Below are 15,572 nucleotides of genomic sequence, written 5' to 3' on the forward strand. Positions count from 1 at the left end.
ACGCTGCGGCTACTAAAGCGGTTTGGCTGAAATTTGAAAGAAAAATAGATTTTACTCTTTTTACCTACCTACATCTACATTTTTCATCCCGGAAAATTCCATGGTTCCCGCAGGATTCGTTAAAAACTGAATTCCACGCGGACGAAGTCGCGTGCGTCCGGTAGTTGGTAGTAAGTAATAAAACTAAAATCGTCTACGAAACAAACCTCTTTTTTATCTCTGTAGCGACACTTTCTTTCTGAAGTTGTATTGTATTATTTGTTTTATATAGAGGCCCATTCTTAGAATAACTTTTATGCATAAAATTACGCAAAGGAAATAAAAGAATGTTCTCGGAGTTTTTCACTTAAACTTAACCGAGTAAAAACAAATAAACGTAGGTACCTATTCGTACTAAAAGTCATTGTAAAAGTTAGCATATCATTAATACTCAAACGAAATGGCACAAAAATATGAGGTGAAGAATGAATTTTTATCGCCAAATGGTATAACAAAAATTCTTAAATAAGGGAACTCAATAAAGCAAGAAAATGTTTTAGCAGGTACTTATAGCCCTTATTCGCTGACCGAAAGGTCGGAAGCTACGATTAGCCTGCGTTTGAAGTCTTTATAGCCAGTCATTTTCTCGGTAATGTGCCGCTCAAATTCAAATTTCAAAGAGGGGGTTTTAGCAAATGTCTGGAGCTCTGTTATACAGAATAGTAAAATGGTTCTAATGATTCTCTTCGTATTTAAACCTTTCAGAAGGCCTCCAAAATATTTTACCCTCTGCTAAATAGAATATTGTAGTTAGGTACCATTTGTTTTCCTAATTATTATATTTTACCGCTTTATCATTCAATCTGTCATTATTACACAATTATATTCTACCATTCTGTTAAAATATAACGTAAAAGTATAGTAACAAGATAGCTGTCAATATGTTGGCTATAAATTGCACATACCTAAATCTTTCTCGTGTCACAGTTTTCGTTGCCATACTCTTCCGAAACGGCTTGACCGATTTTGATGAAATTTTTCGTGCTTATCCGGTATCTATGAGAATCGGCCAACATCTATTTTTCAAACCCCTAAATCCTAGGAATAAGCTAAAAGTAGGGTATGACTAGGGTAGGGGTAGGGTTGAGGTACGGTAGAATTAATATAGGGGTAGGGTAGGAGTAGGGTAGAAGCAGGGTAGGGTAGGGATAGGGAACAAGTGCATCATAAGTCAAAACGAAGCTTGAGCGGGTCCGCTAGTTATTTATGTAATTTTCATATAATATAAGATTTACAAATAGATAAGTTATGCTCGTAGTTTGAAATAATGCCAAAGGAGTATATCGAACCTTCAATGATAATAACATAAAAAGCTTAGCAATATAACAATAAAGAGGACCTTTTGCCATCATTACGAACCCTTTTGGCTTAACAAGTAATGTTCTCTAACCTTCGAATGTCCCTGCTATCACCGGTACTGCCACAACATTTAGTAAGGGACGTCCACATTTCAATGTTCATTTAAATCTTCGTAATAAAACCTCTTTCTTGTATTGTAATTAGGAGTCATAAAATTTAAATGCACAAGCAAATATAATATGTACGTAACCGCACCTTATTATATTTATTTTATATCTATCTACACGTAATCCTACAATATACCTAATATTGTAGGGTGAAATTTATATCTATATTTTTACGCTTTTTACCACTAGAACATAGCTTATAAAATTACAGTTTAACTGTATCGGCTTCACTCGAGTATAGATATCAATTTAATGCCCAAAAATTACATTATTTTTTTTCCTTAAGTAAAGTCCTTTTTCATAGAGAAAAACTATTATGTTCTCATAAGCTGCATACAATTTGTTGGGTAAAATAAATAAATTCGAATTGACAGTATGACCAACTGAGAATTTTCGTTCTATTCAAACTACTTAAAAGCTTGATAAGATTTTAACTTTACTCTTTAAAGAATGTGTATTGTTGTTTATATATTTGTCTGCTTTTTATGTTATTGCTTTAATCTCTACTTACTTAATTGTGTTTCGCTTCATTTATTTCATTATACTCAAACTCCAATTCATATTCGGAATGTTTCGCAATAACTCATAATGTTATTGAGGAGCTGTAAAAATATTGAATACCTACCTATACAGACTCAACAGCGTTTCTTATATTTTTAAATGGGTCTTATTACATGGTATTATACGATACTATACATATACCAAAGAAATTTCATTGATTACGATAGATATAATTAATAGTAATAACATAATAAAAAGTAAGAAAACTGGTGAAAATATTGCATGTTAACTTTTCACTTAATAATCATATCCAAAACTGAACAAACATTTTATGTATAGAGCATGTACTGTCAGTCTATTTACATAGTATGCTCCTATAATTTTGTATTTTTTCAGTTTCGGATTGTGAAAAATATGATAAAAGTATTTTACAGGTTTACACTATTTTCTGACAAAGCCTAATTCCACAATGATTTTAACTCCCTAGCCAAGTGGCATGTCGATTCTCTTTCTAAGATCACTAACGCTTCGATAACTAGAAAAATGTATGGGAATGACAGATCTTGATCACGTGACACGTCGATAGCTAATGTCATTCCCATACATTTTTCTAGTTTTCGAAACGTTAGCGATCGTAGAAAGAGAATCGACGTGCCACTTGGCTAGGGGGGCTGTTTTCAAACATTGCCGGCTTGATTTTGAGCAAGTATGAATAGGCTTACTAACTAAATATTTCACCAATCTACTTTAAGTTAAAGTAAGTACATGTGACATGTAGGTATATCTAATCATCATTAACAATTCATATTCGGCTCACTATTGAGCACGAGTCTCCTCTTATAATGAGAGGGGTTAGGCCTTAGTCTACCACGCTGGTCCAATGAGGATTGGCAGACTTCACATACGTAGAGAATTTAGATTATTCTATGGTAGGTATGCAGGTTTCCTCAAGATGTTTTTCCTTCACAGTTTGAGACAAGTGATATTTAACTGAACAGTTGAAGGTGCATGCCCCGGACTGAATTCGAACCTACGCCCTCCGAACCGAAGGCAGAGGTCATATCCACTGAGTTATCACTAGTTATAAAAAAAACTTTCTTCATGTAATACGGCTACTTGTATTCGCAATCATATATTAAAAAGTTGTTAGCGAATAAAATGTCGGCTAGTTAAAATTAACTGCACGTACAACTGCGGCTCTTTAGCGCAAAACATTATTATACTTTAAGAGCTGAGAGTACAGCATCATAGAGCTTGCCTACGTGATATTACAATTTTATTTACTTAACGCGGTTCCGCCTTACTTCATAACAATTTAGACATGCACGCGTTAGCAGTACTAATTATAATAATTATAAACCAGAATGACTATAATATAAATAAGATAAAACTGTAAGCTGTGAGAGAAATGATTACGTAATATGAATGCATTTATTCTTAAGGAGGCTGAACCAACGACATTTTATACACATGGATATGGACATGTTACGTGCCTACAAAATCATCCCAAATTTAGCTACTCCACTGAGCGCACACATGTACAATTTTGTGTTTAATTCCAGTACATATATTTACATGTATATACAGTTTTTAAAGTTCCTAAACACACAACTCAACATTGTATATGTAAATTTAGGTATTATTTGTTTAAATAACTTTCGTTGTTTACTATGCGACTTAATTAAATTAAAACAATTAGTCGCTTTTGTTCGCCTCAGTTTTGACGCGCTAGTGACATATCTCTGTTATAAAATCTTTGGTCTAAACTTACTTAGAGGTAAAAGAAGACATGTTAATTAGATATGGCTAATATTCTTTAAAAAAAAAAACAATGTTATGGATATTAAATGATTATGAAACACGGCTAAAACTCACGTGATATTACGTCGGAGTATGCCCGACTAGTTTCGAACCCATACGGGGCCCTTAGTCATGAGCTGGTTCTTGCATCGCGGCACGATCCAAACTGCGAAGCGGCTGCGCGACGCGCTGCTGCACGCATTGCGCGCGCGGAGAGGGGTTGAGTGGTGGGGAGTGAAGGTTCCGTGTTTCATAATCATTTAATATGAATAACACTCACGATAGTTTAAATTCTAAAATGTTATGGATGTAATATTTAAAGAGCTCAAATATATTATCACAAAACATACACGCAACGTATAAAATCTCATCCTTAATCTATAATACTAATATTTTATAGAGGTAAAGTTTGTGTGTTTAAGGTTTTACGGGATAAGGTGTGTCTACGGTATTGGATCTAACGAGTATTTTCATAACCCTATTTGACAACGATGACCCGTATATATATTTATTTTATTATGATTTAGCATTTAAAAATTCATAAAACTTCAAACTTCACCCTTTTTCAACCCCTATTTTTTAATAACGATAAGGCAAATAACATTTGCCGGGACAGTATATACTTGCCTACTAATAAGCTGATAATCAATAATTAGTATAATAAAATTATGACTTTAAATATATTTATCACCTAAAAAGACCGGGAGCCGCAGAAGAAAAAGCTGAAACCGGTAAAGGGCACAAGATTGCCTCTCTGATGAGAGTTACATATTTATACCTTTTGCCGTTGAGACCTTTAGGTGATAGAGTCGCAGTGCCAAAAATTTTCACCGACTCATTTCACCGCGACTGATTGCCTTGACTGGTGACAGAAGGGCTGGCTCATTTTTTGTTGCGCAAAGGATCAGCCTGGCTGTCCAGCGCAGAAAAGCAGCCTGTATTCTTGCCACCATTCCCGCCGCGAGCTGTCAACGCGATAGACGTGTACCCGCTTAGATATGTTTATACTGTAGTTTGGATCGATTAAATTCACAGATAAACTGCACGTAAATACATAATAGTGTTGTGTAAATAAAATCAATATGTAGTGATTGTGAATAAAGTGTACAACAACTTGCTATATTCTTACCAATAGCATATTCAAGCAAAATTCTATCATACTTAACTAATATAAAGTGCTGTTAACTTTTTGTAAATAACTATCAAAAACATCCCTCGCAATGCCTAGAGGACAAGCAAAGACGCTTCTTCCTTCGGAATCGGAAGCAACTCCTTATTCGGATGAGGGTGACGCGCTGCCTAAACGTTCCCGAAGTTACTCCAAACGCCGGCGCGTATCTCCTTCAACCAAGGATGACGTCAGCTGCATGAGAGATGAAATTAGAGATATGTTCGCTGAACTAAGGGCTGAGCAAAACGAAATTTTATCTAAATTAGTCACAGACGTGGCCGATATCAAGAAGCAGAATTCCGAAATGAAGAAAACTTGTTATGATATTGAGCGGTCACTTGAATTTATGAACAAGAACTTCGAAGAAATCAGCCAGAAAATTATCAAGCTGGAGGCGGAACGTAAGGAATTATGTGTCCAAATAAAAAAACTTGAAGATAAACTGGACGATATACAACGGCATACTCGGAATTATTGCATCGAAATTCGAAATCTTCCGTATTTTAAAACAGAAAGCAAAGAGGACCTGTGTCTTAAACTTAAAAATATATATAGTACCATAAACATTCAATTCGAACAGAATGCTCTGCGTGATATATACCGAAAACCGGGTAAGCCTGATAAAAACCGCCCAGTGGTAGTGGAATTAAATAACATATTTTCGAAAAATAATTTACTCCAAGCAGTGAAGAAATACCGAACTCTGAGTAATGGTAACAAGTTAACAACGTCATCATTGGGGATCGCTGGGCCTACATCAAATATTTATATCTCTGAATATTTGACAGACAGCACAAACCGACTTTACTACTTGGCTCGTGACTTTGCGAAGAGTAATAATTACGCATTCTGCTGGACAACAAATGGAAGGGTCTATTTGCGCAAAGCGGAAGGAACCCCGCACAATTTAGTCAAAAATGAGGTTGATTTAAAGAAATTAGAAAAAAATGCATGACTAGTCTATAAATATGTAATAACTACTATTTGTTTTGGCTTTAAAGTGATAATTCAATTTTGTTTTTACATACTTCCATACCCTCTCTCACACACACATACACATACATACACTAAACACATACTTATTATACTTTACTTTAATACTTTTTACTTAAACTACATAACACTATTTAAGTACCTACATATCTTAAGATCTACCTGTTTAACAAACAAAATTCAATTTAGAACAAATAAAACTTCATAATGAAGTCGACAACAGTACGCGCACGAACTGTACGGTAGTTAGTGAGACTCAACAATGTAATCAACTATTAAATAAATACAAAATAAACGACTGCAACTCTTTTTATATTCTCACAGTGAATATACGTAGTATTAGCCGAAATTTTGACAACCTTCTTGCATTTATTGCTGCGATTGATATAACTATAGACGTCATTGTCCTTACCGAGTGTTGGATGAATGATTGTTTGGTACCTCCGAACCTCAGTAAATATAACTTATTTTACTCTAAGAACCATCTTAATCAAAATGATGGTTTAGTAGTATACACTAGCGTAATCTTCAACTCAATTTGTTATGAGCCTACTATAAAGGATGGTAATTGTCTTGTTGTCACATTGAATAATCAATACTCATTGGTATGTTCTTATCGCCCACCGTGCTTTGCTAACCCTAGTAGGTACCTTAACTCCTTGGACGTTATATTGACAAGTATTACGACCAAAAATATTATACTTACAGGCGATATCAATATTGACATTTTAAAAGTATCAGAAAAGCAAACTTCTGATTACCTAAACTTACTAGCCCTACACGGGTTACAGATTGCTGTAGATAAACCTACACGGGTCAAGAGCTGTATCGACCATTTTATGATTAAAACAAACTATACCTGGCAAAGTTTAGTTTTCCCTGAATTGACTGACCATAGCCCCATTCTTCTGTCTATCCAGAGTCCAGACAAATCCAACGTTACTCTTAATAAGTCAACTAAACCTAAAATACGAACTATATATGATTATGATGGTATTCGTAAGGACCTAAGTAATACCTCTTGGTCTGACGTCTGTTCTCAACGAGACGTCAACATAATGGCGGACATGCTAGTAGGCAAATTGCAGTTGATAATTGACAACAATACTAAACTAAAAACCATATCACGCAGGAATCAACCCCTTAAACCTTGGCTCACTTATGGAGTAGTCAAATGTATAAAAAAACGTGATAAACTTCATAAAAAAGCTAGAAAGTCGCCTAGTAATGTTGAGATACAGTGTAAATATAAGCAATACAGGAATATATGTCACAATATTATCAAAAAACAATATTATAAAAGTGAACTTGATAATAGCCGGGGTAATCCGAAAAAAACATGGAAGGTTATTAAAGACGTCTGCAATTGAGATAGTAAAAGGACTTTACCTAAAGAATTATTAACAATTGACGTTACACCTGTAAAATCGCTTAACATTGTCAATGATTTCTTCACATCAGTTGGCCAAAACTTAGCAGATAAAACATTGTCACTAATTAAAGAATCAAACTGTAGCTTATCAATGAAAGCTATAAAGGACACAGCACCTTTGCACTCGATGGTCTTGCTTCCCACGGATCCCCATGAAGTGTCGGTAGTTATTTCCTCACTGAAACCAGGTAGTGCTGCTGGATGGGATAATATTCAGACCAATATATTAAAGTACTTCCGAGATACTGTTGCCTATCCTATCTCCTGTTTATGCAACTTAAGTTTCGAAACAGGTTCTTTCCCCGTACGATTTAAAAAGGCAATAATTACACCAGTACATAAATCAGGTGATAAATCTCTACCAACAAACTTCAGACCTATTTCTTTGCTGCCGGTCTTGTCTAAAGTTGTAGAAAAGATCGTAAGTAAGCGACTTAATAATTATCTGGAATCTAATAAATTAATTTCGTGCAATCAATTTGGATTTAGAAACGGCAAGTCTACCGAGGATGCTGTGCTTAAACTTACCACTAAAATTTTGGCAGATTTGGATAGTAGTAAGAAATGCATGGGGGTATTTATTGACCTGCAAAAGGCTTTCGATACCGTTTCTATTCCTATTCTGCTGGCTCGTCTACAAAACGTCGGAATTCGAGGTGTTGCTTTTGACTGGTTTCAAGACTACCTAACTGATCGGCAGCAATATGTAAGAGTTGATGAATTTTCCAGTTCTACTAGTTGTTGTAAATATGGTGTTCCACAGGGTAGCACTCTTGGTCCGATTTTATTTTTGATATATGTGAATGAACTCAGTGACATGAAATTTCCAGGGTCAGAAATATTCATGTTTGCTGATGATACCGTGCTACTGGTTAGTGGTAAGTCCTGGGATGAAATTAAGCGAACTGCAGAGGTGAATCTCTCGATATTAACTAAATGGCTTGAAGATAGCTTGTTAACATTAAATGTTGATAAAACGAAATTCATTTGTTTCAGTAAAACGCAAGTCACGTCTCCCAGTACTAACTTTAATATAACTATCCATGGATACCCATGCAACAGATCATCAAATAATACGCTGGGTAGTTCTTGTTGTTGCAAGCTATTGTGCAGAGTAGAAAATATTAAATATCTTGGTGTCAATATAGATAGCAATTTGAAATGGGATGTCCATGCAGGTGTGCTATCTAAACGTGTTCGTCGATTAATTTATGTATTTAAAAGCTTAAGAGATGTTGCAGACAAAAACACCATTCTATTAACTTATAAAGCACTATGTCATTGTTTACTGAATTACTGTATTCTTGTTTGGGGTGCTATGTCAAAAACATATATGTTACAAATCGAGAGATCCCAACGTGCCGTTCTTAAAGTATGTTTATCCTTGCCGTTTCGCCATCCAACTTCTGATCTATATAAACAAGCTAAAGTTCTGAGTGTTAGAAAGACATTTGTATGTCAAAGCCTACGTTTGTATCATCGTGAATTGGTTCCTTTAATCCCTATAACTTCTTCTAGAAGAAATACATGCTCTAGACCATTAGTTGCAAGCTGTTTTGCTCGTAAACAATACCTATATATTGCTCCACGTATTTATAACTTATTACAAAAAAATAAACTCAGTATCAGAAAATTAGGTAATCATGCTTTTAAGACGTACATATTTAACTGGTTAATTGATTGCGATTACAACTATGTCGAAAATCTAATCGTTCAACATATTCTTTAAACTCGAACACATGAGGATACTTTTCTTAGCAAGCGCGTTCATACTTAATTAAACACACACTCGCATACACACCCACACACACACACACACACGCACCCACACAAACACACACACACACACAAACACACAACCACACAAAAATTTATTTATTTGTGTTTGATCTTGTTTTACGAATACACCTTTCTTGTTTTGCCTACTACAGATTATCTTAATTAAGTAACAGATTATCAAAAAGTAACACTAATGGGAATCCACTGGCTCCCAAGATACAGTTACAGCTAGTTTGGGAGCCAGGGATCTACTCTTTTATTGTATTAGAAATTTGTTACTGTGTGATCAATAAATAATTTTTATTTTATTTTATTTTATTCCACGTGGGAATGATTTGTATAGTTATTAGGATAAGTTAGCTTAATTTCCTTATTGTATTCTTTCACAATAAAAAAAATGCTTATTAATAACTAAAACCTAAAACGTATATTTCAAATATTCGCTGTTCATGTCATAATAAAGTTAACGCTAACGTAATTATTTATCTAACAAGAACGTGGCACTATTTTGCAGGATGTGGCGTTCGAGGTCGTGCCTGTCACCATCAACGCTAAGCCTGCGGTTCCCTTCCATTAGTTCGCCTAAACACATTACATAAGATGTTTCACCACATTCACTATTACGTACGTACATGTAGCTTACAGACGACTATCAATTTGGTTGATAGGATATTGGTATACCGGCACTTGGAAATCTTTATAAAAAAATAATTACATAAAGTATTAAACGCAAGCTTACACAAAAATCTTTGTACTTACTCTACAATAGTTAAAGAATATTTAGATGATAAAAAAGCTTTGTATTGAATTACATTATACGATTGTGTAGGTATTTAGTTTTAGATAAATTTGTAAAATGGTGATAAAACAAAAAAAAATATATAACCTAGCTGAATTTGTTGTGGACTCTTCTCGGACCAAGGCGCGTTTGAAATCTCTCGTATCTCTAATTCTAAATCTCTAATTTTAAGTTTTCGACCAATTATTATCACCATTATCGAATAATATTATTACCTGACGTTTCGAAAGTAATAACTAGAATATATAACTTAAGCTAACTTAAGGTGCATTTTCATTTATCTGACATTTCGTGTCGTGACGCATGTATGGTAATGTTTACACATAAGCGTTGTGACATATCGTAATGGCTTCTGATACGTCGCATACAAAATGTATGAAACCGGTTCTGTTCTGATGCGTCACAACACGACACGTCAGACAAATATAACTCCGGCTTTATCCCGATAGCTACACAAATTATACCATGGTGGCAAGATCACTGGCTGCATTTCCGTGTTAGGCTTTACGCAAAAAATGAACCAGCCCTTTTGTCGGTAAAGGCGACTAGCCGCGGTGAAATATTTAAGAAACTTTTTTTGGCACTGCGACCATGGTCTAATAATGTTATTTATGAAATATAAGTATGTAACATGTACTTCGAAGTATCTTTATCGTAAAATAACTGGATACTTTTTATCAAACATTGCAATTCATTATTTATATTATGTACCTACAAACAAAGTCGGTTTAGTTACACAATTTTTAAATCCGGGAACGTCTGACCGAATATGGATGGATGGAATAGTCCGCACAGATGTAGACTACAGTCTGGTATAGAACATAAGTTACGTGCTATCTTGATATTTAAACGGGATCGGAATCTACGTGGATGAACAACAGCTAAAAGCTTTTCTCGTTTAAAATTTTTTTTAAACTAGAAATTATCTAAGAATTCATTGTTAACTGTATTTGACTGTAAATGTATTTTAAATCGTCGATATGTTGGAAACGCGCATCAGTCCATAGAAATAGGGTTCTATACATCAACCAGTACCAATATAGGTAGCGTAGGTTTGCAGGATGCAGGTGTATTATCTCTTACGCTTGATTGAGCTTCAATCGCTACCTCGTCGACTACCAAAGCCTTGTTAACATCTAATGACATGAGAACAACCGTCCTCTTCACCTATTTGTAGCTTTCCAGCCAACTAACGTTATAGAAAATCAACCAGGAAACTCTATCTTTATACCGATGGACGTCCACGTACATAGGCCTCTTGCATGGACTTCCAAAAACAACGGTCTCGAGCCGCCAGCATCCAGCGGCTCCCTGCAATCCGCTTGATGTCCTCGGACCCCTGACCAACACTGCGCTTTCCGTGCGGGGTCGCCATTCCAGCACCTTGGAACCCCAACCCTGCCCATTGCCACTTCAGCTTAAGCTCTATCATCATTATCGAACCATATTCGGCTAACTGCTGAGCTCCTCTGTCTCCTCTGAGAATGAAAAGGGTTAGGCCAATAGTCCACCACGTTGGCCCAATGTGGATTGGCAGACTACACACATGCAGAAAATTAAGGAAATTTTCTGGTATTCAGGTTCCCTCACGATGTTTTTCCTTCACCGTTTGAGACACGTGATATTCAATATCGTGACGACAAGTAATGTCTGGAATTATGAATAAAAATACCACAAAAATCTTTATTTAATACTTGCACATTAAAAAATCGTTATCGCTAAAGCAATCAAACGCAGATGGTATCTGTGTCACAGTGGCTCTAATAAATTGTCCGTGTGTGCGGCGGAGGCGTTGCTCCTCCTAAATTATGGCCAATTTTATGTTTTGTTTCAAAAACAAGTGGCCTATTTAAGCTACCTTCCAATATGAAAATATTGATGTGTTGTGCATACATACATACTTTGAAACAGCCTCTCTGACTTTCCTAGGTTGATCATAAGTAAGAGAAGATAAGATACCCGAAAAACATGCTCCAGGAAGACAGCGAAGAAAGTGGATAGATGATGTCAAAGAGTGAACCAAGTTAACATACACACAGCTTAAAAATATTGCAAAAGACCGGATGAGTTTTCTATACATGACCGCCAAACTTCAGTTGGAAGAAGGCACTTAATGATAATTAATTAATTATACTTCTATAATATTTGCAGAAATCAGCTATTGTTACAAAATAGTACAACTGTAGTTAATGAACGAAAGATGATATCATCGACTACAGTTCACCATGAATACGAATTCATTGTCCACATGGTCTTGAACAAATATTTTTTTTTTAAGAAAATATACAAAATTATACTGCAAAAATAATTAAAAACAAAATTGATGATTTGTTTTAAACTAGCGGACGTCCGCCGGAAATTTACAAATCCCTCGAGAACCATGGGTATTTCCGGGATGAAAAAAAGCCTGTGTGTTAATCCAGAAGAAAATTTATTTCCATTCTAAATTTCAGCAATATAGGTTCAGTAGTTGCGGCGTTAAAGAGCCACAAACATCCGAACAAACATCCATACAAACTTTCGCGTTTATAATATTAGTAGGACTTTAATTATTGTAATAAATTGAGTCAACTTATCAACATACATCAACCGTTCTCACTCTCTTAAACAATGGAGATTATTTTGGAATTATACTAAAGTACTAAACCATTTCATACATTATGAGGCGTCTTTACTACTGACTAACGTTTATAGTTATTAACTATCGTTCGCACGCGACTACGTACGCGAACGAAAGTATGTATGTTTTCAGGATAAAAATGGGCCTCTATATTTTGATAAATAACTTCCTCTATCTTCTAGTGAAAATCTCATTAAAGTCGGTTCAGTCATCCCAACGATTGGCCCGGATAAGGCTTGCTTGTATTTTAAAGTTACTTAGAAGAGAAATTAAAAAAAACGAACGCTATTTCAACACAAGTCAGTACATTGTTTCACTTGAAGACTGCAGTTGGCCCAACGAGCTTTTGTTGGCTGTTTTGCATTGCAGGTCAAGAGCAATCCTCAGAGATCGCTTCGAGCTACGAACGGGTTATAGTAAGCTATCTCAACCGCTATTTTTATAGTGTATAAACTGAAACATAAGAAACTTTTTTGAAAGAATACTTCTCTAATACAATTTAAGCCTCAATTGCTCAGTGATAAAGGGGCCGGACCGAGAGAGGTGGTGGTTCGATCCCCGCCTGCTGGACTATTGCCGTACCCATTCCTAACAATAAAAATTTTGTGACTAATGACGCCGGAAAATTGGTCACATTTAAAAAGATTAAAACAATAAAAGTATAATTAAAATTAAAATATAATTTAAACTAATTTCATAAACAGTTAAGATTTCATTTTCAGAGTTTTTGTTTGTAATGAGTTGGCTCTGAAACCAATTTTAAAAATTCCTTCAATAAAGGAAAAGTACATTATAAGTCAGTAAAATAATTAATACCGTATTACCACGGAGAAACTAACTAAGCGGGGGAAACCACGTAGTATGAATATAGTATCTATACTAATATTATAAAGCTGAAGAGTTTGTTTGTTTGTTTGGTTGAACGTGCTAATCTCAGGAAATACTCCTCGAAGGTCCGATTCGAAAAATTCTTTCAGTGTTCGATAGCCCATTTATCGAGGAAGGCTATATATTATCCCCGTTTTTTTAACAACTGGGCAACATTTACTTTGGGAAATGAAAGTCACCGCACTCTTAAGACATTTTATATTTTATATTTTATATTTTATATTTTATATTTTATATTTTATATTTTATATTTTATATTTTATATTTTATATTTTATATTTTATATTTTATATTTTATATTTTATATTTTATATTTTATATTTTATATTTTATATTTTATATTTTATATTTTATATTTTATATTTTATATTTTATATTTTATATTTTATATTTTATATTTTATATTTTATATTTTATATTTTATATTTTATATTTTATATTTTATATTTTATATTTTATATTTTATATTTTATATTTTATATTTTATATTTTATATTTTATATTTTATATTTTATATTTTATATTTTATATTTTCCATATTTACATGGAATATTCTTTAATATCCATTAATGCCTCATAGCTCTGGGTTCGAGCCATTTTGAACCATTTTGAGCCTAATAGATAAATATTATTCTGTTTACCAATGCAGATTCGCAGTTACTGCAAAAAAGCGAGAGCACTTCACTCGCAGTCGCTTCCCACTCTTGCACTTCTCAAGTACATTTTATTTTACGCTTCTATTAAAGACTAAACTACGATTTTATTACTATTAATAATATTAAATTTGATTTAATGTAAATTTTGCTTAGTATCTTTCCTATTAAGTCTGCAATAAAAGGAGATGTAAGGATTTGTTGAATTGACATCATCTGCTATGAAATATTAAACGATGTTAGTATACGACTTTGTTTTCAAGGTTTCATACCTTATAAGAAAAAAAGGGACCCTAACAGAATTGTTGTCAGTCTATCTGTCAAGACCTTTAATCTTGGGAACGCTTGGAGGTATTAAGTTAAAAATAAAAGCACATACTGAGGTCAAACGTCCCTTGAAGCTGTAAAAAATAAATTCTAAGAAAACGTAAAAATAAAGATAAAATCTTCTCTAAGAAGCTAGAATAAAACGATCTGACATATTTGCTGAATATCTTGTGGTATTAAAATATATCAATAAACAAATATGCGTACAAAGTACACGCCTTGAACCAGTGTAAAAATGTTCCAACTAATTTGGTGATGTTACATGATGTTTTCAGGGATTATTACTAAGATTTTTCATTAATATATATTTTGTATGTATAATGCCATGCAAAGAGCAGTGATAGCCCAGTGGATATGACCTCTGCCTCCGATTCCGGAGGGTGTGGGTTCGAATCCGGTCCGGCGCATGCACCTCCAACTTTTCAGTTGTGTGCATTTTAAGAAATTAAATATCACGTGTCTCAATCGGTGAAGGAAAACATCGTGAGGAAACCTGCATACCAGCGACTTATCTTCATTCTCTGCGTGTGTGAAGTCTGCCAATCCGCATTGGGCCAGCGTGGTGGACTATTGGCCAAACCCCTCTCATTCTGAGAGGAGACTCGAGCTCAGCAGTGAGCTGAATATGGGTTGATGACGACGATGTATAATGCATAGTTTATTTAAAATGTCATGCATGCCACCGTACATAAACGATAAAGATATCGACTTTTTGGTGAGAATCCTCTATCAAATAATTTGTAAGTTTAGCGTTGCTGTAACGAAGAGAGCCGAGAGCTCTCCACTCTCAGTTGCTTCGCGCCAGGGCACCTCTCGACTACTGTTTATACTTCAGTTCAAAATAAACTTAGCGACAATAGGTATCCTATTTTTAAAAACACAATTAACGTTTTTAACTTTACCATAGATTCTTCATTACAACCGGGAAAAATAATGATTTTTAACTAACTTCAAAAGAGGATATTCATTATTCGATGCGCAGAATTACTAAAACTGAACGTGCTGCGAATTATTGGGTTTTTCTACTTACATACAATAGTTGCAAAGTTAAGAGAGGTAGTTGTGCACTTTTTACGGTAAGTCGTCATTCGCAGTAAATATCAT

The 15,572-nt window shown here is 34.5% G+C and overlaps 1 protein-coding gene across 1 annotated transcript in view; it reads right to left on the minus strand.

Annotated features, from left to right (window-relative positions):
• The window catches only part of LOC112052935 (uncharacterized), a 310,949-nt gene extending 306,902 nt beyond the window's left edge, over window positions 1-4,047 (minus strand). The window contains exon 1 of the mRNA XM_052882193.1: window positions 3,882-4,047. The gene's annotated coding sequence lies outside the window, so the exon portion shown is untranslated. The remainder of the gene's footprint in view (window positions 1-3,881) is intronic.
• Between the last annotated feature and the right edge of the window lie 11,525 nt (window positions 4,048-15,572).

Source organism: Bicyclus anynana, chromosome 6, assembly GCF_947172395.1.
Source record: "Bicyclus anynana chromosome 6, ilBicAnyn1.1, whole genome shotgun sequence".
Lineage (NCBI taxonomy): Eukaryota > Metazoa > Arthropoda > Insecta > Lepidoptera > Nymphalidae > Bicyclus > Bicyclus anynana.